This window comes from Panthera pardus, unplaced genomic scaffold, assembly GCF_024362965.1.
Source record: "Panthera pardus isolate Hobbes unplaced genomic scaffold, ASM2436296v1 HiC_scaffold_16, whole genome shotgun sequence".
Lineage (NCBI taxonomy): Eukaryota > Metazoa > Chordata > Mammalia > Carnivora > Felidae > Panthera > Panthera pardus.
The window spans coordinates 124,867,893-124,892,693 of record NW_026526721.1 but is presented as its reverse complement, the minus strand read 5'-3'; positions in this window follow the sequence as shown (position 1 = coordinate 124,892,693).

Here is a 24,801-nt window from a genome sequence, read left to right as displayed (position 1 = left end):
GCTCAGCGAGAGTCTCAAAATTAAAAAAGAGATTGAGAGGGGTGCCTGGGTGTCTCAGTTGGTTGAATGTCTGAGTCTTGATTTTGGCTCAGGTCATGATCCCAAGGTTGTGGGGTCAAGCCCTGCATCAAACCCTGCATTGGGCTTCACGCTGGGCATAGAACCTGCTTGAGATTCATTCCCTGTCTCTCTCTCTCCCTCTCTCCCCCCCGGCCCCTCTCCCCTGCTTGCATTCTCTCTCTGTATCTCTCTGTCTCTCTCTAAAAATAAAATAAGTCTTGTGAGAGAGAGAGAGAGAGAAAGAGAAAGAGAAAGAGAAGAGAAGAGACCTTCCCATAGGAAAGCTTTCCACTGTGAAGGATATTAAGACCTAAAAGTCAGCACTTTTAGTCTTTTTGGTCACAGTCTTAGCTAGGGCTGCTGTAACAAAGTACATAGACTGAGTGACTTATAAGCAAGCAAAATTTATTTCTTGCAGTTCTGGAGGATGGAAGTCCAAGATCAGGATACCAGAGTGGTGGGGTTCCAGTGAGGGACCTCTTCTGGGTTGCAGACAGCTAACTTCTTATATCCTCAAGTGGTAGAAAGAGTGAGCTAGCTCTCTGGCCTCTTCTTATAAAGGCATTAATTCCATTCATGATGGCCGCAACCTCATGACCGAATTACCTCCCAAAGGCCTCACTTCCAAGCCCTATCACACTGGGGGTTAGATATCAACCTATGAATTTTGGAGGGGGGGCACAGATATTCAGTCCACAACAGTAATTCTTCTTGGAAGTTTAAGCAAGATAGTTTCAGCTGATTTATAAAACTCTAGCTCTCTTAAAAAGTCAGGAAGAAATTAAGACATGATATCTTTGAAATTATTTCTTCTCTTTGCTCCTCATTAAGTTGTTTTCTTCTCTTCTTCATCCACACTTCTGCCCTTATTTTTATTGATGTTGTAAAATTCAACTTTTACCACTAATTAAATCCATTAGGAGTTGAAAAGGCATCCCAGCTGTTGGAGAGATCACAGCTATCTTTTTCTTTTAAACTAGCAGTGTTTTACATTTTAACACTGTTCATTTTAATAATCCACTGTGGATTCACCACTTGTCATATAACAGTACAAGTATTTTCCATTCCTTTGAAAGAGAATTTGACACTTGGGTCATTTCACACTTCTTAGGAGAACAAAAGAGGACTCAGCTTTGACTGCAGCCAGTTGTGTGTATGGGTATGCACATGCACACACACCTGTGTTTGTGTGATCACTTTATTTTCTCTCAGTATAAACAAAAGTGATTGAACTGTTTTAGCCACAAGATTTATCTCTTGATTAAAGTCTGGCAGGACCCTTTACAACACCAAACAAGTTGTTCCATGATCTTCTCAGGTGATTGTAGTGCAACTGGCTACATTAAAAGACAGTATATTGGAATCCAGGTTTTCCCAGCTTGGCTTCCCCAATTCTCCTTAGTCCCTGGGGCTCTCATGCTGTGAGGGGAGGAGGAGCCTGAGGTCAGGCTCTCTCCAGGGCTCCTTCCCTGCATTTAACAGTGTGTTGATGCTGTGTTCTGTCTGGCAGCCAGCTGGAGCCTCCATGGCCCACTGAGTCCAAAAGCCTGGATTATGGACTAGAATTTTCCATATTTTAACACCTAATCCCAAAATGTTTGTTTATCACCAGAGCCTCCATGTTAGTCCCTTTCTCCATTTCTCGTCAGTTGAAAATGAAGTGAACTTTACCCAGGTCACTTTGGCTCAGGCGTCCAGCAGTCTACTCTTCAACTTTCCATCTCTTTCTGGATAACAGCTCAACCCTTTAGCAGGACATTCAAGGTCCTCCTGGACCTGGCCTTTGCATTGTTTCCAACCTTACCCTCATCCCTTCCTCCTATATCTCAGCCATGTCAGATGCCATAAAGGGTCGTAGACTTCTGGCTGCTTAATGCTCTCATCCCTGGATGTCAGGGACTTCTTTCTCATCTGTTAAAATGTCCATTGTGAAGCTACCTTCTCAAGACTACCTTGGGTATATTGGCTGACTTTTCGCCTGTGTGAGTAAATTTCCAAAGCAACTGTTTCTATTAAGATAAATTCATTAGCTAATTAACTCAAATATCTCTTTCTTTAAACTGTCAGCTCCTGTGGAGAGCCACATCTCATTTACCTCTCCATCTTTAACACCTGGCACAATACCTGAACCACATAGGAGCTCAGCAAATATTTGCTGGATGAAGGAATGCAGCAGACAACACTACTGATAGTTCACGTTAGAGAGAAATCACCACGGCCGTGTTCTATGTCTTGACAGGAGTTTTCCTTTTACAGGCATGTACATTTGTCAAAACTCATGGAATGGCAAACTTAAAATTCATGCAATTCACTTTATGTAAATTTCACCTAGGAAAAGGTATTGTAAATAAACCTTGAACTCTGGTTAATGATAAGTGTGCTGAAGTATTTAGGAGGGTAGTATACTGGTGTCTGCAACTTACTTTGAAATGCACAAAGAATGAGATGGATTGGTGAATGGAGAGGGAAGGTGGATAAATGTATAGCAAATATAGCAAACTGCTAATTATAGAGTCTAGATGGTGAGTACATGGGGTGTACATGTCACAATCGGTTAAACTTTTCTACCTGTTTGAAAATACTCATAATAAAATACAAGAAATAAAGAAATCACCAAAAGACATACTTCTTGTTTACTGAGCCATGAAACCCAGGGATTAGTTTTGAAGCAATATTGTATCTAAAGATAACTCAAACATTTACAGGTTAACCAGCTACTTAAAATCCCCAGTGCATGCCTTTTCCATAGTGTGGGAAACTTCCCGCAGCCTCTCAGTCTCCTACCTGCAAAGCTTGCTCTCTATCGTTCATGGCATCTGGTCCTATTAGCTTCATCCTGCCCTTATCCCTGCCTTCTGTGTAAGGAGCAACCCCATAGGCAGGACTTATGGACATACCCCGTTCCCCTGCTGAGACAGCTTCTTACTTCTTTGCTTTTTTTTTTTTTTTTTAAATCTGTTCAGGTGGCTCTTGTCCTTTGTCTTTTAGAATCAAGGAGGGGTAAGAACGTGAGGACAAAAGGTTCATTGCTCTGGACTGCAGTTGCAAAAGGGAAAGTTGGGAGACTTGCACGTGAAAAACATTTACTAGAGGGAATAAATTATCTCTTTCTCCTCAAAAACAGAAGTGAGGAAACTGAAGACAACAAATGCTTTCTTTGGAAAAGGTATATGGTTTCTTTTATCAGTATTTGCTCTTTTTCATTTTATTATTAGCAGAAAATACATTATAAAAAATAAAGCGTCTGAAACCTCTTTCCCTTAAAACACGTGAAATACATATATTTGGCTGTATTTGGGCAGCAATGTTTTGAAAAAAAAAATTAGGTGGCAACAGAATGCATCCTTTCCATCCCTATAAACTTCAAGTAAGCACTCTTTTAGCCTCCAGTCAGTGTTTAATCAGCATACCATAACTTTTATGGGACGGAAATGAAATGCTTCTGAGATACTAAATTTCAAATGTTGCTGTAAACTTTGGTCATCTGAGTTTGATTTCCATATGATGGCCCCATCCACTGTGATGATGGGGATAATGATGATTGTTGGTGTTGATTATTTGGGAAAATGCATGTACATAGACACACACCATCATACCCTTCATCTGCTTGGTGTCTTTAGCATATTGGACAGGGAGGAAGTAGCAAAGATGAATCACAGCTATTATGTATCAAAAACAAACATACTTGACATGAATTTTGAGGTAACATCAGTGTATTAGTTAGGAAGCTTTTATCTTAAAGTAATGCATGAGGTTAAATAATAAAGAAAATTTATTAATTCATGTAACCATAACGTCTAAGTTTAGGTAAAGTCTAACCTAGAGGTTCATGATATCATCAGGGCCCTGTCTTCATTTCTTTGCAGTTCTCTACATTTTGACTTCATCCTCAAGCTGGTCTGTTTTGTGTTAGTAAAATGGCTGGAGGAATATTAGACCTCCAATTTCCAGAGAAGGAGAGAAAGCTCTTGACCCAGTGAATACAATAAAAGCCCTAATTTAGTTTGATTAGGCTCCCTAAGGTCCTATGACCCGCCAGCTAACAAATAACTATAGCTAGGAAATGGAATGTGCTGGTTTGCTTAGGGTTAAGTCATGTGCTCCACTTTTGGCACCAGAGAGCAGAGTTAGCTTCCTTAGAACCACATGGATCTCCAAATGGATCCCCAGATGAAAAAAAGCAGAGGGAGGAATGGACATTGAAGTTATCACAAATGTCCACTACAAATCATTAACTTCCCTCTTGTGACCTCACTGAAGTCAAGTTTCCTCAATAAAAATCAAGTGATGAAGAGCAGACAGACATCATTTTCCTTGGCTATATAAAAGTAAACATCAAATATGCTAAGGGTATGAAAAGACATTGAAAACAGGGAGTGCTTTTTGATATCCCAATTCAATAGGCTGGCACATTTTTATTTCTATTTTTCTCACCAGAATGACATTGACATGAATCTATTCTCTCTCTGCTGGTTCATTTGGCAGAGTTTGCAGGTCAACATATATAGAAAGATGTAAGTACAGGAATGGGGCAGAGAAAAAGGAAGAGGAGCATTTAAATATGTGTTGAAGTGTGTAAAGGAAGAGAATGCACATTCATTGAGTGCCTATGACAACAGGCCAGGTAGGCAGTTATGAGTTTTGTTGTTTTGTTCTTTTAGCACAGAAAATTCTGAAAGTGAAGGATTGAAAATGCATAGAAAGAAAGTGCTGTAAAAGGTAAAGATATTCAAGGAAAAAATAAGGGAAGGGAAAATCCTTGACCCAGGAAAGGATAGAAGATAGGGTGAGAACAAGACTCAAAAAATATGTAGTTAGTTTGAACTCTGCCTGTAACTGTGGGCTTTCCATGTAGTAAACTGCACAAAAAGCAAGAATTGCTGTGAAAAGATCATTGGGCCAGAAACCAGGAGACTTGATATATATATATCTCACTGCCACAACATGTGAGAGTCTGTGTGCCCTCTGTGCCTTGAAGGACAATATTCCTACTCTGTAATTGTGAGTTCCTGAAGGGGAAAACATAGTCCAGAGTGAGGACAAAAAATGAAGAAGAGCAGAATTTACTACTCAGAAGATCATGGACAGTCAGTAAAGAAATTGGGCTAAATAGATGATCAATGAGTTAGAAACTTCTTTTGATCTATTAATATCTATGTTTCTATTATCTGTCTCTCCACCTAGTTAGCTATCCATGTATCATCTGTATTCCTTTTTGGATTTTGCAAGAGTTGAGGATGCATATAGAAACCTGTATAATAAAATACGGGTGCCTGGGTGGCTCATTTTGTTAAGTGTCTGGTTCTTGATTTCAGCTCAGGTCATGATCTCACAGTTCCTGGGATTGAGCCCGCATCAGGCTCTGCACTATCAGTGCAGTGCTTGGGATTCTCTCTCCTCTCTCTCTGCCCCTCCCCTGCACGCTCTCTCTCTCTCTCTCAAAATAAATAGTTTCTTTTAAAAAGGAAGCTTGTAATAATAAAATAGTGATATATAAATAAACAATTTTGGATGGGGATGTATAAATTAGAAACATGATGTGGATATGTGGGCCCAACTTAATTTCCACAATTGAGCTGTAAGTTTGGCTCTGAGCTTTCTGGCAGATAAGGGAGGAAAAGGAAAAATCACCTGGTGTATAATTTTCAATATTTAGAACATTACAAATACTAGTTCTTTAGTGTGGGAAACCAAACTTCTCACAGAAATAGGTTCTTAAAGGAAATTGCTCACACAGGGTGCAGAGGACTGGAGGGTAAGGGCATTGAGTGGGAGGACTTGCTGCTGAACACAATGAAAGGAGAGAACTTAAGAGTAGTGTGAAAGTGTTTTTGTACAGCTTAGCTCAGGTTGGTACAGAAAGGAGGAGGACTTTAAAGACACAGTAACATGAAGCAACATGGGCTGATGGGGACAGGGAGTAAATCTTTCTGAAAAGAATTCCCAAGTTGGAGAAGTGGTTTGTGCTTTGGAGCCTATGATGAAGTAATTTGTGAAATGAGGAGTACTGCTTGCTTCTGGTAAGTGTGACTGAGTATCTGTCCTGTCTCAGTGTCTAAATGGGCAAGGCTGGGGGACCTGCCTTCAGCCTCACCCCTCTCCTCTGCCTTTACAGTCCAGTTTTCCATAAGTAGTCTCAAGTGGTGAGCCTGGGGAGTCTAAGATGGGCCCCTTGGTCACGGCCAGACAAGACCTGGAGGGTGGGGTAGGGGGAGACTCTCTGGCCTGGAGTTGATCTTCTTATTGGTGTATCTACTGGGCAAGGTAAGCTAGTTTCTTGAGGAGCCTGTCGCTTTGGGGCCGGTGGTTCTGGGGAGCAGCAGCAGTAATGAGGGTAAGAAATTATCCTCATAGGCTTCCCTGTGGCTGGGCCCACACTGTCCCCACTGAGAGTAAATGGGAAGAAAGCTTCCTTAGGGTATGCTGAGGGGACCCAAATGAAGAACTCTTAAGTCATGCTTTGGACATGTGCACAGGGAGCAGAAATTCTGGGGCAAACATCATGACCATTGAGGTGGTTAATGACCTCCCAATAGGAAGGTCAATCTCAGTAGACATATTGGGGCTGGGGACACAGCCATGCCGCCCGTGACTTTCTTCCCCCGCTATTGATATTGTACAACTGAGAGATGGACTTATTAAGGGAGCCAGCAAGATCTTTCAGGCAGTTTTAATTTGTCTCTCTTAAGTGAAGCTGACCCTGGGTTTGAGGGTGTGTATAGAAGAGACATTACACATATGCTTCTGTATTTTAAGGCATGACAACCTGTAAAAATATTAAAATGTAGGAGGAATGTCTCTGACCAATAGATTACCAACTTTACTGTCTTGGGAGCATCCTCAGAAGGAAGTAGAAGGCTGTGATCTGGCATTGGGAAAGAGGATGAAATATTTCCAATTTCTACAGAAATACCTGCAACTTAATGATCTGATTTTTGTTTAGATGCATCAAATTATAAACAAATAGTCACATTCTGACATATCCATGAATGTTCCCTTTTTGTGTGAAGGTGGAGTAATGGAAAGAGAAAAAAAGTGTAGATTCATTATGTAATCTAGGAAGTAGTAGGAGAGTTATACAACCTAAAATTTCATAAAGAGGAGAGAGCTACAAGTGTAATAATTCTGGTATATGTTCATATGTGACTTCCAGTGGTCATTGGATCTTTTGTATGTATTTAATTTTCTCAGATTGAAAGTCTGTTGACAGAAACTGTGTATTTACCAGAGTAGGAATTTTGATTTAGAAGAAGTTAGAGTCCATTATTTCTAAATGTTATTCTATTATTTCCTTAGATTGATGTTATGCACAATTGAACCTCAGTTGTTATATTTGTTAAATGGATTTCCAGTAATGTTATTTTCCTTCTGTTCATTTTATCTTGGTATTAATTTTTATTAATGATAAGTTTTTAAATCATGACAACCACTGATTTTTCCTCTTAGAGATATGTGAATATATTAATGTTATATATTGCACATTTATTGCTGTTTGGTAGGGGAAAACCAAAGTCATCACAATATTTTATTCATTGGTAGAAAGAACAACTTCAAAATCAAAAAGGTACAACTATACCTTGTTTAACACACATAGCACTGGGGCATCTTTATAAAAACTATGTGGAAAAGTTTTTATAATAATCAGTTCCTGTTTTTTTCTAAGTGGCAGGTACTTTATATGCACTGTCTTGTTTAATACAGCTCTTTGTATGATATATTATAATCCTTATTTTAAAATAATGGAAGTAAGTGTAGCCAAGTTTGGCTTGTGTTAAATTCAGATCTGGTTCTAAGACCCTACTTTCTCTATAGTATCACACCACCCCCTGTTTAAACTGTAAGAAATCATTTGTCAGCAAGTCTCAATGTTCAATGCCTTTGAATCAGAATAGGCCAGGTTTTATTGTGGTATGTTGTCATGACAAACATCCTCTAAATCTCAATGGCTTCCTTGATCATACTAGGTATCAATTCCACTTCATGTTGTCATTCTTCTAGGATTCAGAAGACAGGGTAGCCTTTCTCTGGGGGGACTGCCAATCTTTAGGCTGAAGGCAAAGAAGAACATGGAGATTGCACCCTCACTCTTAAAGTTTTCACCTGGAAGTTCTAAATCACCTGAGTTGTATGTCACTGGCCAAAGCTAATCATTTGGTCAAATGAGACTCCATGGTGCTAGGGAAGGGCAGTCCTCAAAGGCAAAGCTCCAAGTATCCCTCCCCTTTCCCAAATTCAGTTCTGGGTAAAATATACATGCACAATCCAACCTCTATCCGTGCATTGTGACCTTGGGTAGCACATATAACTGTACAGCTTTGGGCAAATTATTTAATAATTCCACATAATAATACTACGGTGTTGTTGTGAAGATCAAATGAGAAAATGGTCTTTCTTTTTCCTATGTATGTTTCTCATTGAAAAGTATAGAATTGAGGACATACTGTATGTATAATTTCACATTCTGCTTTTAAAGTTAATGTTATTCCATAAACATTTCCCCAAGTTATTATAAGCCCCTTGTAGGAATCCTTATTATGTTAGAATAATACTACAGGACACATTCTAAAGTAAGATACATTTCTATATAAAAGGGCATTTTGCATTTGTAAGATGTTCCCAATTTTCAGTGGCTCCTTATCATCCAAATAGGTGCCACTTCATTAAAGGAAGAAGTGGAAGCCCAGACTGGAATAGCCCCCAACCGTTCCCCGGTGAGATGAATCAAACTTCCCACTGAGGACGACAGGCTCCGGCACACATTCACTTTTCCAAATAAAGGTTCTGGAGGACGTCTCCCCAAAGAACACAGAGTGCACAGTGCTGTTTTGTAGGTCAAGGAGAAAGCCCTAAGGTATATTAAAAAAAAAAAAAAAGAGGTAGTTACTAAAGGAAGTGGATAAATTGAAACTGCTGCATGGAAAATACTTGGCCACTGCAGCTTGAATATTAGTGACCTGGTAAGGAATGGAAAGATAATTCGCTGTCCTTAAACAAGTTAGAGGATCATGAATGTGAGAGGACATTAGCACACCTCACTTCTCTGGCTATGCTCTGTGCCATGGACCATCTATCTGAGAGCCTGTAGAAACTGTGACCTTAGCAGAAAAACAAAACTTTCTATCAAAGCTATTTTTTAAAAGTATGATTTCCCTGGCTTTAATCATTATGTCTCCCCTCTATCGCCTTTGTTCTGACATGCAGGAGAAGGAATAGAGGTATATTTTAAGAGCTAGAGGGGATGCAAATAACCTTCCATTGATTCATTCATGTTTCACTCACTCTCTTCTGAAGCATTTATTCAGGGTCCTATGCTGGGGAGATGGAGATGACCTAGACACAGTCCCTGGCCTCATTTGGTCCCTGTCTGGAATTTATGCAAGCGACTCACATTTACCATAGAACAATTGAGCTCATTATTGGGCACTGTGGGGACACAGAAAAGGGACTCCAGCGTGGTGGAGTCAGGGTAGGCTTCCAGAAAGATGATAGTTAGGCTACTAATTGAAGAACAAGTGAAGGTTGTGGGCATTCCCCATGACAGCCCCCTGTCCACCTGTCCACTTAAAGGGACCCCGTGGCTTTCTGGTCCACTGGTGGGGAGGGCTCCCACATCTGAGCTTAAGTGAGGTGAACTGAACATATCAGAATACTTTGAGCAGGAACAGGGAGAGGGGGCTCAGGTAGGGAGCAGACAGCTTTAACTATCAGGTTCTATTGACACTGTGTTGGGCTGGTGGCGTTTTCAAGGGTCTTCTGAAGTGTTTGAGCAAATGCCCCCAATTCAGGATTAAAACAAAGACCTGCAAAATAAAAATTAATATATGCTCAATTTATAAAACTTGTACATCATTATACATTTATACAGAATTTATAGAAAACTATACATGTATACAATGCATCATTATGTCCCCCAGTCTATGGTGCATGCTGAGGGCAGTGATGAAGCTGTGATGGAGTTATGCTGTGGACCCCAGGCCTGCCACTAAAAGCAGGAAGCAGCCCTGGGCCAGGAGGCCCAAGACTCAGGTATGAGCCCAGCTCTCCACTCAGGAACTTTGTGACTCTGGGCAACTTATTAACCTCTCTGAAGACTCAGTTTTTGCTTTTGACCAGCAGGGATAATGCTGTCCACCTGCCTGCCTCATAGGATGGTTGTGAAGCCACCAGATGACAGATGTTGATGTGCTTTGTAAGCTGCAAAGCCCAATACAAACTCAAGCCATCTTGCCTGGCCTGGACTCCGGCAGGCTTGGCAGGCAGGTGGTTCTGCTCACAGCCGACCTCTGATGGATGTCCAGACTTCCCTGTCCACAGTTTCATCTCCCCTAATGTGGAGAAAGCCACACAGGGGACAGTTATTCTGGACTCAATCCTGACTGACGAGGGAGAATGGGTTGGTGGTGTGGAATAGATACATAGGGCTTTCTAGTTCACAAAGTGCTTCACATGCATCATTTCACTTGGTTTTCCCGATAACCCAAAGAAGAAATTGAGGCTTGCTCATAATCGTACATCCATGAGCTGAGGAGCCACAACTCTAACCCAGGCCTCCTGATTCTGTTATCTTGTGCTTATTCCCTGGTGACTTTGCTCCCTGGGAGTTCATAAAAGGAAGGAAATATCCAGACAAGGTTATGGATTGAGGAAAGCCGTCCATCAACCTACAGCTCCAGAAACTGATAGGTTATTTTCTTTTTGATGGTGGCATAGGGAGGGAGGAATGTTGAGGTGTGTTGATGACAAACCTAAATGAGGATGGCTTAACCTTCCTTCCTTGATGGGAAATAAGCCTCCTCTGGGGAAATAGAGAAAGAAACACCCAAACTCTAGAACCGGAAATATTATCAGCAGCGGAGTGGACAGGGAACTGATAACGTTTGGGGTCAGACTTTCCTGAGTTCAAATCTTGGTGCTCTCATAGCTGCATGCCTTGGGCAAGTCACATTACTTCTCGGAGCCTCAGTTTTTTCATCTATAAAATAGAAGTTAAAATAGTTCTGCTATGAGAAATGAATGAGAAAATACATGTCAACTTCTAGTTCAGTGCCTGGCATATATTTGGTGTTCAATAAGGAAGTTACCAGCCTTTAAACATTAGTGGTACGGGGTCCAGCAGAAGCCCTGCTTGGAATACTCCAGGAATCCGATGAGTTATAGAAGGGAGGCCATGCTACCAGCTGTGTGATGACAGTGGTTCTGGGACATCACACATTTCTTACCTCCTGGCTCCAGCCTTTGCCATCTGAGAGAATTTCCTGAGAAGCAGTCTTTATTCTTTTCCTCTGCCTCTGCATGCCCCAGAACATAGACTGTATGCACAGTGACTGCTGCATGCCTTGTCTTTCCATGGCCACAGCTGCCTCCACCACCATCATCATGGCAGTGTACAGGATAGGGGTTATACACTTGGCCTTGCATCCTTGCTCTGCTAACTTATCAGCTGTAAGGCTTTAGGCAAGTAATTTAACCTCACTGTTTCCCAGTTTCCTTATCTATAAAATGGGGTAATAGTAATACTTACAACATAGGTTTGGGCCAGTTTTTAAATGAGTTAGAACATGAGACACTTAACACAGTGCCTGACACACAAATATAGACTTAGCAAATATAAGCTGTTATTGTTGCTGTAGTTTACTGGCTGATTTTTCTGTTCCAGGTTTCTCTCTTCCACAATTTATGAAGCCCACATAAACTGGAATAATCTTCAAACACTGGCTTCTGTATAGTATCTTTTTGCCTGAGTCTCCAGAGTGGTGGTCCACTGTTGCCTTCAGGTTATGATGCCAGACTACCCATCTAGCAGGCAAAGGCCCCACTGCCCTCCCACCCGACCATCTCACTCTCATTCCCCACCAGGAGGACTTCCCATCCACTCCCCCTTGCACTCTCTCCCAAAAGCCCCTGCCACTGACTTAAGGGGGAATAGTCCCAGGGTTCCATATTTGGCTGAGTTACCTTCCTCCTTCTCTCACTCCTGGTAGGCAAGTTTAGCCAAGCCTGTAGCTTCAGTGGATTTCCCTTCCTAGTGACCCAAAGCAAATCTCTTTCTCCAGTTACATTTTTTTGTTAGTTTGTTTTGTGATTTACACCATTAGTGATTCATTCTTTTGAGTTAAGCATTATCCCATCTTCAGGATCCTCTTTTAAAATGCAAGTATGGAAACCAATTTGACAATAAATTTCATATATTGAAAAATAAATAAATAAAAATAAAATAAAAAATAAAATAAAAAAAAATAAAATAAAATGCAAGTAATTATGGAAGTCCTAACTGATAAAATCTTTAAACACTCTGGAAGTGCTTAAGAAGCTAACACTTTAGTGATAGCCCATCCTATTCCTGGGCACTGGGGTCTCTGCAGAGAAGGCACTGAGGTGGAGGTGTGGGGGCAAACATGGAGGAAGGGGACATGGGCACATATTGCCCCATTGTGTTTTAGAATGGTCTAAGCTGGGCACGAAGAGAGAATGGATAAAGAGGAAAACTCAAAAAGCTGTTGTCTATAAGGGCATGAAAGGGAAATGGTTGTCAAGACTGTTAGGTTGAAGAGGATGCTTTAGGGATTCTCACACTCTCAAGTTTAAACCAAAGGGCAACAGCTAGGCAGACTATGTTTTTTAAAACAGCAGCCTTTTCTGTAAAATACTGGGTCCTCTTTGAATCAAAGAGAAAATCCTATAAAAATCTACAAGTCTCATTCCTAGTTTGTCCTAAATAAACATATAAATATTCAGAGAGGTGACATAAGATTTATCTATGAGTATTATATATATTAGTTTTATATCATCATAGGATTATATGTATTAGTTTTAAAAATCTGAAAATATCCTAAATGTTGAGGAGTAAGAAGCCATTTCAATGAAATATTGAAGAGACTATCCTTACATTGTAATATTTCACATTCATTAAATTCATACTTTGAAGAATATTTAATGATGGGAAATGCTAATGGCAATATATGAACTAAGAAATTAGGATACACTTTTTAACAATAAGTATTACAGTTGAGAGTGGATGCCTGTGCCTTGCTCCCAACTTTCCAGTGAAAAATGTGATCTCTAAGAAATATAATAAAACTGTCAAAAGTACATGGATCAGTTAGCAAACTGTAATATGTTATAGTTTTATTTATTATATAAATGCAAAAAATTGAAAACATTTTATTGAGATATAAAATGACTATTGCCAATTCTAAGCTCCTACAATTGCATGTATTCAATGTTCATTGAAAAAAGATTGGGAGGAAATACACGAGAATGTTAACTGTGGTCATCTCTGAAAGGTAAAATTACGGGTGACTTCAATTTTCCCCTTTATATTTTAAAAATATTTTTTATATTTTATACAAGTAACAGTACCACTTCGTAATTAAATTATGGTTTTTTAATCTGCAGAGTTAAAGGTTATGTAACATGGGGCTGTTTCCATCTTTGTTCTTGCCATGGGTTCAGTTTTTAATAAAAACGCTAGTTATTTCACCTGTGTCTGGGTGATGCTGAGCAACTACTGTGTCTTTTGGAATAATCTATAGACATGTGTAATCTATGCTTAGTTTTGGAATTAGGGAGAAACTTCATACCTGCTTTCTGATTTAGGAAACCCTGGAGCCATGTATTTGTCACACCAATGTGTTAAATGGCCTAAAAGGCTTTGCAAACACCTAGGTCACTTTCCAAACCAGAAAGGCCCTGCCAGGACAAATAATGGTTTCATAAGTCCAGGGAGAGAATAAGAGAATAGCAAGACATCTGGTTCTGAGGACTCCACTTGAGTTTATGTCCTAATGAATACTCCAGCAAAAGTTCTCTTAAGTTTTTTTTTTTTTTTAACTGGGTATCAGTTTCCTGGATTATAATCAGTTTCTAGAGAAATCCCCACCTCCATCCTGTCATATTCCTTAGTGACTCCCTGTGGCTTTGGGTATACTTTCAAACTCCTTATCTTAGTATATTGGCTTTCCCCAACTCCCAATCTGGTTTCCAACATCTTTAGCCTCCTCTTATCTGAGTCTCCAATCTCAGAGAAAACAAGATTCTTTATATTTCTTCAGATGTACCAGACTGTTTCACATCTCTGGACCTTTACATGTGGTATTTCCTTTTCATAACACACCCTATTTCTTTTTATTAGTCTAGTTGAAAGTCTATTTGACTTTAAAACTTAGTTCAGGTATTATGGTCTCAAGGAGGTGTTCTTCTGCCATCTCTCACCCTCCATACTCCTAAGGACCCGAGGATTACACTTCAGTGAAGTGTTTCCTGAGGGTGAGCCTCTTGAGGGTGAAGACGGTAGCTTCCTCATCTCTGAACCCAGGCTCCCTGAAATAGAGCTTGGCCCAAAGCAGTCCATCAGTAGATACTTTCTGAGTAAAGGGATAATTAAAGGTACAGATGTGCCATCTGTTCTTTGAACAAGGCAAGCAGAGAGCCAAGCCAACCTCCTGTCATTCGTCCAAAGCTTAATGCACTATGCTGCCCCCATCCTTAGGGGAGCAGTCAGGTCAGCGGAAACTCCCTGCAAATTCAGCAGACCATTGTAGGGTCCCAAACCCCAGGTGCTGGTCTCAGGAAGGTGAATATGTAGATGACCTGAACCACCACTTGCCCAGTTTCTTTCTGGAGATTTCAAGAGATGAAGACAGTACAGTCTCTCTCAAGAAGCTTCCTCAGAAGGTACTTCCATACACTTTTGTTGGAGAGGAGGGCTTCTTTCATTTCCCAAGCAAATTATGGGCTTTGTGGAGAACTCGCCTCAGGATTGACCTTTCTCCTTTCTCAGGTGGCTTTTGTAGACACCACAGGGACTCCTGGGAAAGGCTGGGCCTGCACCAATCCTTCCTTCCTTCCATTGACCTGGGGAGCTAAAGAGCACTGCAAAGCCAGGTGTGGTCTTAGCCTATCTGGCTTCCTCTGCAAGGGAACTCCTACTACAGGCCATGGACAGGGCAACCTGGGGCCTCTTTACCTGGGCAAGAACTCCTGCCACAGCAGTAGTAGGAGGGAGGGAAGGAGAAGCCAGAATAACAGAGATAAGTTCTATATGGCCCACTTTCCACAGACGCTGGGCACAGCAACTCTTTCAAATCAGGGCCTGCCCTTGGCTGTGCTCCAAGCAGGCTTCGGGCCCAGTGAGTGTACAGCCCAGATGATGCCAAAAACTCCCTGAGTGAGCTCCTAGTGCAGAGTTCTTGCTCCTATGCACCCCCCCCCCCACCCCCAGCCCCCTCCCAGCCTCCTGCTCCCTGTGGTCGCGTAGCAGCAAATCCTCCCCGTGCAGGCTTGATTCTAATTGCAGGAACATCTGTTTCCATAATGGCTAGCAAGCGCATTGTTGTCCTGTGTGTTATTCAGGCCACTACAAGCACCTCTTATCACAACACCTTGCCAGAACATGACACAGAATCTGTCAAATTTCATTTCTTAGTCCCTCAAATCCCTATGTAAGTATTTATTCCTGCAGTAAGCTCCGAGCTCTGGCTGCTTGGCCCTCCTCCCTTGCCTCGGCTTGCTCTCCCTCTGTCTCGGCTCTCTCCCTGCCGGTTCCCCCCCTCTGCCTCTCTCCCTCTCTCTCGCTCTCTCTTTTTCTCCTTTTATTCTCCCCCTTTCTGTTTGCTAAACGTTTTGACAGAAGTGCCCGATGCTGGCAGCTATTGACTGAAAGGGGTAGCTGCCAGGCGCTCTTGATGGATGGGCTCATTTTCCAGCCTGCAGCTAGTCTCACTGAAGCATCCGTGTCATTTGTAATGTCAGCCAACAAAATGTAATCAAACATTCCAGCAGTTTAATCACTGAGGGCTGCTCAAGAGATGATTGTAGTGTCAATATAATGCTATTTCATTATCTGTTTGTATTTTATATTGACAGTGTCAGATAAACAGTGTGGAAAATTAAGATTAAAAATATGGTAATTTCATTTCAATCACCCAGCTACAGTTGCTGGCCCATTATGCGATTGATTACTTGTGAATTAAATTTTGGGCTGAATGTAAAGTTTAATCTTCTTTCTTCTCTGCAATTCAGTTCCCCAAAGGCCTCTTAGTAAGTAAGTACCCATTCCATTTGATCTTTAATGAAAACTAATGGCCCGAATGGATTGTGTAAATCAGCCAGCCTGTGTGTGGAGCTGACAGTGTTTTCTTCCACCTCTCAAAACCTGCTTTTAATTCTCTCTTCAAATAAGAAAGAGGGGGGAGAAGTGTTTTAATAGCTGTAATCCACACCTCAGTCAAAATTTCCGCTTGCAAACTTTATTATTCTTTCTATGGGGATCAGGTGGCTCGATCCATCTTTCCCTTCCTCCTTCCCCTCCTCCTCTTGTGACAGCCCTGGATGGTAATCCTAATGGTTTCCATGATTATTATTGTTGCCGGAGTATGTAACTCCTGTTGACATCACTTGGACAAGCTCACCTTGTTAGTCTTGTTTGTTGACCAGGGGCTGCCCCAAACCTAGAATCCTGACTGGCAGCTCTGGTGTGTGCCCACCCAGCTCCCAGCCTCCCAGTCTCATGGAGTCGCCTATCCCTCAGTTTCTAAGTGCTGGGAAAGGAAAGGGGCAGGCCTGAAAGCTTCCTGGCTCATTGGCATATCAACTCTCTGGGTTTTGGGAGACAGTGACACTCCTTTCCTACATTCACAGAAGTGAAAATGTTTTAAAGGCTGTCAGAAAATAGGGCATGAGGCTGGGGTGTAACGATACTTTGGTATCATTACCTATAGAAAGTGAAGCCATCTTCCCTTAATAGTGAAGTTGAGGGGCGTCTGGGTGGCGCAGTCGGTTAAGCGTCCGACTTCAGCCAGGTCACGATCTCACGGTCCGTGAGTTCGAGCCCCGCGTCAGGCTCTGGGCTGATGGCTCAGAGCCTGGAGCCTGTTTCCGATTCTGTGTCTCCCTCTCTCTCTGTCCCTCCCCCGTTCATGCTCTGTCTCTCTCTGTCCCAAAAATAAAAAAATAAACGTTGAAAAAAAAAAAAAGTGAAGTTGATTCTATTTCATTCCTTGTACAAACATGTCTTAAGTACTACATAGCCTCTTTTTGAGCACATTCCTCAAGAAAGACCACCTGTTCCAGTGAGATGCCTCACCACCAGAGCACACCACTATGGGCTAGCTAGTTACACCTTGCCAGGAGCTCTCTGTGTCAGACATTTCCCTCTCTGGTAGTTTTGGGGTTCTGATGGCTGGATGGGAGAAAGACATGGAGTAGACATGAGGAAGAGCACCATGATGTGAATGCTAATAAACAAAAACCTTTACTGAGGAAGGTGCTACATAAAAGGAAACCTATATGCCAACATTTAGAAATTGATGGATTTTTAAGACAGAGACATTCAAAGATCTTCAAGAGACCTAAAGAAAAACAAAGCAAAGACAACAAAATAAAAAAACCCATGAGACAAGCAAAGATGCCTCCTGGAATGTTTCACAAGGGAGCCATCTAAGTTGAAAAGTGCCTGCCCAGGCAGGTGGGAACAAAGAGACAGAGAAACACCTGATGGTGGAATGCATCATCCTAAAGGACTTTGGAGTTAAGTGGCAAAGACAGTGGAAAAGAGAATAACTATATGGGCCTTGATTAAAGAAAGGAGCAAAAGGAAGAACAAAAATCATGATGTTGGGCACAAAGCTCTGAGACAATAGGAGAGCAGATGCAGATACACCCGTTAAATTCAAGGGAGAAACCGATTGGGTAGACAAGTTTGTTATGCGAAGGCAGAAGGGGAAAAGGCAAAGAAAAAACCAGAGTCCTGAGGTACAGATCCCGTGCATATAAGTCCTAATGTTTATTAATTATTGAGTGAACAAATGAATGAGTTTAGAAGAAGCTTCTCTATGATTAAGTACTTACAGAGATATTGTTTTGGCTTGTTTGATGTTAGGAAAGGAATAGTAAAAATATATAGCTGTAAACACTGTTTACAATGAAAACAACTGATGACTTCTTTCTTAAAGGAAGATGTTAAAAAACAGTTGAAGAAAGTTGGGAGAGTTCCCGTGTTTGGGGAGAAAATGGCTTCTTTCAAAGCTTTATTTCACAGAGTACCCAGGGCTTGGCTTTGAATTAAGCTTAAACCCAGTGCAAGCTTGTGTCATTATCCAGAATAGTATACTCTGCAGTGTTTGTGATTCACCATCCCCAGGACTTACTTCAGCCCCTCAGCTATCCACATGTGTTCAGGAGAGCTGTTAGTCCAATTTTTAAAAATTTGCATTTATCTTCAAGTTTTTTCCCTGACAGATATTTAAGTTAACAAACCAGGGATGCTCTTTCAGACACTGCTATAGATCCGAAAGACAGCCATCTGCCAGCATCAAGAGACTTCCTCCATAATGGTTGTGGTTTTGTTTTGTGTTGGCAAAGATCAGGAACAAAACTGAATTTTCACAAATACCTCTCTCCTTTTGGTGCCCACCTTCACTGCTTACAGATCACTTTAGTGAAGTTAAAGATGACCCTGATGATTTTTCTCTGTGATCCTAATCTCCTTCTATGAGACCTTCTGTTGTGGAACCACCTCCAGAAATAACTCTTCAATGATGAGGGAAAGAGTAGAAACTCTGGGCCATAAAACTGAGAAAAAGGACCCTGCATTTGTTCTAGTGAGGCTTTGGGCAGCTCAGCATTAGTTGCCCTTGAGGTTTGGTGTAGAAAAGCACAACTCTTCTTTAGAGAGCTTTAGTTTTTAGATGTGATGGAGCATAAATAGAAATTGTGTTATTGCTGAGGGCTCCCAGGAGGAATGTGACCTATAGGCACATGGTAGTAACAGTAAAATTGTAAATGCCTCTTTGAAGAAGTTCCAATACTTTTGGAAATAGAAAAATGATGGATTTGGAACTATATGTAACTAAAAATTCAATGAGATTTGTTGGGTGGGCATTTTAATCATTTCTCTTTTGAGGATAATGATCCTTTCTTTAATTGTTTTATGTTTGATTAGCAGCTGGAAAATGATATAGGTGTCAAGCTCCCCCTGCCTGGCTTTCTGTAGAACACTGGTTGGTTGCACATTATAATCACCTGTTCAGGGATGCCTGGGTAGTTCAGTTGGTTAAGCATTGGATCTTGATCTCAACGCAGGTCTTGATCTCAGGGTTGTGAGTTCAAGCCCCGCAACGGGCTCTGTGCTGGGTGTGAAGCCTACTGAAAAAATACAAACTTAACAAACAAACAAAAAAGAGAATCATCTGGTCGGATTTTAAATATACCAATGTTAGGTGGCCTACCCTAGACTAATTAAGTTAGATTTTCTGAGAGCACTACATGGTAGACCTATGTTTTAAAAAGGTTTTCAGGTGCTTATGAGCAGTTAGGCTCAAGCACTGCTGTTGAAGGAAACAATGGCCTAAGTAAATAAGGTCTATAGAGCGAGAATAAATCAAATGGTAAATAATGCTCCCCAGAGATCTCAAGTTTTCCTCTAGAATAGCAAACTAGAAGCATGACTGGTGTTCCTTTCTTTCCACTTACCTACTGGTTGAGATGCCAAATGTGGATGGCACAATGGACATTGCACTAATCTGTTGAAAAATTGATAGATACGTGGCTTAATGGGTGTTAAAATGGCCTAAAGATCGGTCAAGTTAAGAGATATTGAGGTAAATAGAATGAAGCTGGAAAAAGCCTATCTGAATCATCAGGAGTTTTAAAGTAGAATATAATTCCATCTCTGCAAAATGAATTAGGTTTCTGGTAAATTTAAAATCGTTATTTCCATAGACGAGCCCTATTCATACAATTAAAGGAGATATCACACCATTAGATAAGCTCAATGTCAGCGATAGCTTCCCAACAATAGCATTTTAGAGTCATGGCACCCTAGAGTTATTCAGTGTGCCCACTGTGTACCGAAGAATGTTCTACTAGGAATGCTAAAAATAACTAGAAGAGAAAAGAGAAGAAGTAAAAATTAACGTGTCTCTAACTTTTAGCTATCTGGAATTCTAAGCCATTTTCTAATGGAGTTAGTGAGAGGTTGCCAGGTGATGAGCTGCCTGCTGAAAGAGAACAGGAGACCATTGATTTCATGATCATTATATACTCACACAATGCTTTATCCTTGTTACAATGCCAAGGACTTTGCAAATTTAGTTGTCTCATCACTTTTCCCAACATTCTCTTGAATGAGAAAATTTAAAAATTTAAAAAATATATATGGCATGACTCCTCCCTGACCTTTCCAAAATAACTCTGTATCTTAAGATGCTTCGAACATTATATTTTTACATCTAGTAATTTTTTTATTGTTAAAATATGTAGTAAATTTGCCATATAGCTTCCTTATAGATGTACCTGCACTGGACTGTATCTATATTTTCTTGCTAATTATTCACTATTTGAGAGTGCATTACCCAGGCTGCTGGTTGTCCAGGGTTGGCACCTCCTCTTTTTTCTCTGGCTGCAGGTTTTGGCCCCTCACCTGTCCAGCACTAGTGAGTGTGAGCAGGCAGGCTGAGATGATGAAAAATGCAAATTAGGGAACTCTGTTGTCTGTTAGGTAGCCATGCTGGCTAGAAAAATTTGGCTTATTTATGAATTTCCATCGTCTAAGCTGGCTTGTTCAACTCCTCATGAGGACTATTTACTGGCGCTCTCTCTCTCTTTCTCTCTCTCTTTTTTTTTGATAGGCCTAAAATGTCTAATCTTGACCCTAATTTTGGAGGTGCTATAGCTGCATGAACCACTGGGATCCTGTTGCCAGCTCTCATGTCTCTGGCTGGCCTGGTCTGCTGTGAGCCAAACTGGAGCAAGGCCTAGGGCAGGAGGAAATCCTTTCCTTGTTTACCTGATCAGGACCTGACAGCACCAGGGCTGGCCGGTTCTTACTGGGAAAGTGAACAACTAAGGAGGAGGAGAAATAGGGGAGTGACATGTCAGAAAGTTCTGTTTTTCTTTCTACTGCAGTTTGTGGTTTGAAAACCAGTCTTGAGAGGCATCCAAACCCTCTGAGATGAAAACTCACATCATTTTGCATGTCCTGGTGATGGGGGTAGGGGTGGAGGGAGGCAGGGAATTAATATTTTGGATCAGTCAGCTCCTTGCTTGTCCAGGTGTCTTTGGAAACCACCTCTTGTCAAAGGAAAGGAACAAATACAAAGAGAGAAAGTAGGGGGTGGGGGAGGGAGAAACAGAAACAGAGAAAGGCCTTTGCTGAGCCCATGCCTTTGTGCACCGCATTCAAACTGATTTGTACCCTTTGTAGTCTTAATTATTTGTGAGAGCGGGATAACAGGAGTACCCAGCTCACCCATTATTTCCTGCATAAAAAAAGGCACACAGAAGCCGCTGATCATTTTTGAATTAGCAAACATGATACTAAAAAAAAAAAAAAGCATAAAAAAATTCATTAATACCATCAGGGATTAGGAGGCTGATTAAAGTGTAGCTGTTAGCGTATGCAAATGAGCGATAGGCATTTATCGGGGCCTGTGCAAGCTGTCTTGGAGCTGTAAAGCCCATGTATGTTTTTCAGCTGATTAAAATAGTTTTAAGTTCTGGAGAATTTTTTTTTTTTCTTGTAGGGAATTTTAAAAAGGGACCATCATCTCTGCTTTCCCTTTTGGCGAAATTTCTCTAAAGTATACTCCAACCATTCCACTTGACTGCATTCTCTCCTGCAGCCTCTTCTCTTTTGAGTGATGAGGATGCTGCATCCCAGTTACAGCAAAGCTGAGCTTTTTTCCATGCTTTCTTTCTAGGGGTTTTCCAGAACTCCTGTGACAGCCAGAGTCCCTTAGCAATGGCCCCAAGGGCTTACCAGGACTCTAGGTTCTCCCCCAAGATGACATCCCTCCTTCCCAGGTGAAAAGGTATTTGTCATCCAAGTGCTCCCATATAGGAGAGGAGTCTGTGCTTGCTCACTCCAGAGTCTTGGTTATGTGAAGCCAGGAAGGGTGGAGTGAGTGAGAAGGTAAGGGCTGGGAGATTAGGATGGAGCTAAACTGACACAGACACTGAGAGTTGGGTGGTCCTGGCTGCCCTTGGCCTTGAGGCAAAAGCCTGTGACAAAAGGAAGCAGAGAGGGACTTCCCCACTTTGGGTCCCAATCCAAATCCCATTTGCAGGACTTTCTATTAGCATTGAAGAGAATTATTTTCACTTCCAGGACTACAGAGGACCACCCACTGACCAATGGCCTATGGATAATAGTCATAATTACTGTTGTTGTTTATTAAGCAGTGCTAGGCACTGTTTTAAACTCTTTTCATGTTTGATCTCATTTAATCTCCCCTACGAATATAGGAGGTAATAAGACAGCTCATATCCTCAATAAAGAACAATATAAATCCAGAATTTTACCCCTTTTCATTGTCTATACCGCCAGCCTATTGGTTTAAGCCACTACCTTTTCTAATGTTGGTCATGCTGTATTTTTCCTAACTGGTTCCTTGCTTGTAATCTTGCTTCTCTCACCTGTCCAGTCTATTCCAAAGATAGCAGGCAGAGGGATGCTTTTATTACAGTCACATCATGTCATCCCCCACTCAAAATCTTCAGCAGTACTTTTATCCTTATGGAGTAAAGGCCAAAGCCCTTTCTGTGGCCCACATGGCCACACAAGGTACCCTCCTCTTGCCCTCACCTGTTTTCACTCCATCTCCCTTACTACACTCCAGCCATACTCGTTGCCTTGGGTTCCTCAAATCTCCATTCCTATCTTGCTTGATGTTTTATTTCTCCCATAGCTCTTATTCCTCTAATATAGTTTACACTTATTATGTTTATTGTCTATTGAACCCAGCTAGACTATAAACTTCCTGAGGGAAGGGAGTTTGTCTATTTTATTCATGAATGTATCCCCACATATCTAGACTAGGCATTTATTTTGAGCTTAATAGTTACTTGTTTATTAAAGGAATTCCAAAGTAATTTGTAACAGTTCTCATAAAAATAAAATATATGGTGAAAGCCTCAAGAGGCCAGGAACCATGTCTGTCTTGATTATCACACTATCGCTAGCACTTAGCCCATGATAGACAATAAATAAATATTCACTTAGTAAATAAGTAATTGTGATGAAAGTTGGCAAACAATATTTCTCTGTAAAACTATCCATCTATTTTTCAGTTCTGGTCACACATTTAAAAATAAATAAGCTCAGGGGCACCTGGGTAGCTCAGTACTTTGAGTGTCTGACTTTGGCTCAGGTCATGATATCACTGCTTGTGAGTTCGAGCCCTGCTTTGGGCTCTGTGCCGACAGCTCAGAGCCTGGAGCCTACTTCAGATTCTGTCTCTCTGCCCTTCCCCTGCTTGTGCTCTCCTTCTCTCTCAAATAGAAAATAAAACATAAGAAAATAAATAAGCGCAGGCAGTTATATGTAAAGAATGATTCTTTTTAGATCCAAATATTTATTTATTAAAAATATTTTATTTTGTTTATTTTTAGTTTGGCAAAGCCAGGTTTTCCCTGGGAAAGTGTTTTCATTCTCTAGTTTGAGCTGAACCAGAACCACCTGAGTCCCTTTGGGATGGGTAGTCTCCAAGATTCAAAGTTTTATGAGAAGCAAAAATCAGAATAAATGCCAGTCCCATACTCTATGTAGGGCCCTGACCCCAAGCCCGAGGTTCTGAGAGGGGTAGCTTCTTGGTTTTGCCACCTCCCAAATCCATCTTCCTGTCTTCTCAGGAGCTTCTGAAGTCCAGGAAAAGGACTTCCCTGGCTCAGTGGGCCCAGGAATAAGCTGGCTAGCAGATGGGAACAAACTAGAGCTTGTGGAAACATCAAATGAAGGAGCTGATTTATTGAGCATTAACTTGTTGCCCAATAGTAGCTGTGGGGGTGAGGAATGGCAGAGCAGATGGAAGAAACAATGATTTTAAGAGTCTTTGGCCTTAAGGGTTTAAAATGTTAAAATGTTAGTGAATTCAGGCAAACTCATGGGACACCTGAGCCAATGTGGGACCTAGTCCAAGGAGAGGGAAGGGGAATCAGTAAATGTCTAGGAGGTGCCCTTTAAGGAAAGGATAGATTAAAGCCTGTGTTGGGGAACATTGCACAGAGCAGGAAAGGGGAGAGAAGAATGATAGTAAGATGATTAGTGTGTTGGAGTGGAGACTAAAGATCAAGTTAGAAAGGTAAATGAAAATTCTTTTGTGGAGGACTTGAACATCATGCTAAGTGTTGAAGGGTTTGCTCTATGGGTAATAGGAAGCTCCTGGAGTAGGGTCAGGACAAAAGTGAGGAGAGGAGGCATCTGCCTCAGGTGCAAAATTTAAGAGGGTAGAAAAAACTCCATAATCAGGATAAATAATACCTTACCAAAATATGTTAAAAACTCAATTCGACAAACTAGAGCCATGCTTTTTGTAAATAAAGTTTTACCCAAAAGAGTTGGAGTTGGGGAATGACATGTTGAAAGGTTCCTATTTTGGAAGGTTGATCTGGTGGTGGAGAGCTCATCTGCAAGCCTGGTTTGAGATCAGATCCTGCCTCTGCCTCAGTGGCAGGAGAAGTAGCAGGTACTGGGGCTGGGACAGCAAGTGGTCCAGGAAATGCCCCTCATCCTGCTCTCAGCCTATCTTGCTGTTTTTTCCCCTTATCTTTCTGGCTTCTGTTTTCTGCTATTTACTATTCCCCTGGGGATGCTGAGACTATCAGAATCTAGTGGGAGATAAGGGTATGTAAACCGTTATCCAAGTCAGAACAAAATAAGGGCTGTAAGAGACTTATCAAATAATGTAGAAGGGTTGGTTGATTCCAACTGTAATGGTTCTGGAAGGTGGTGGCACCTACACTAGG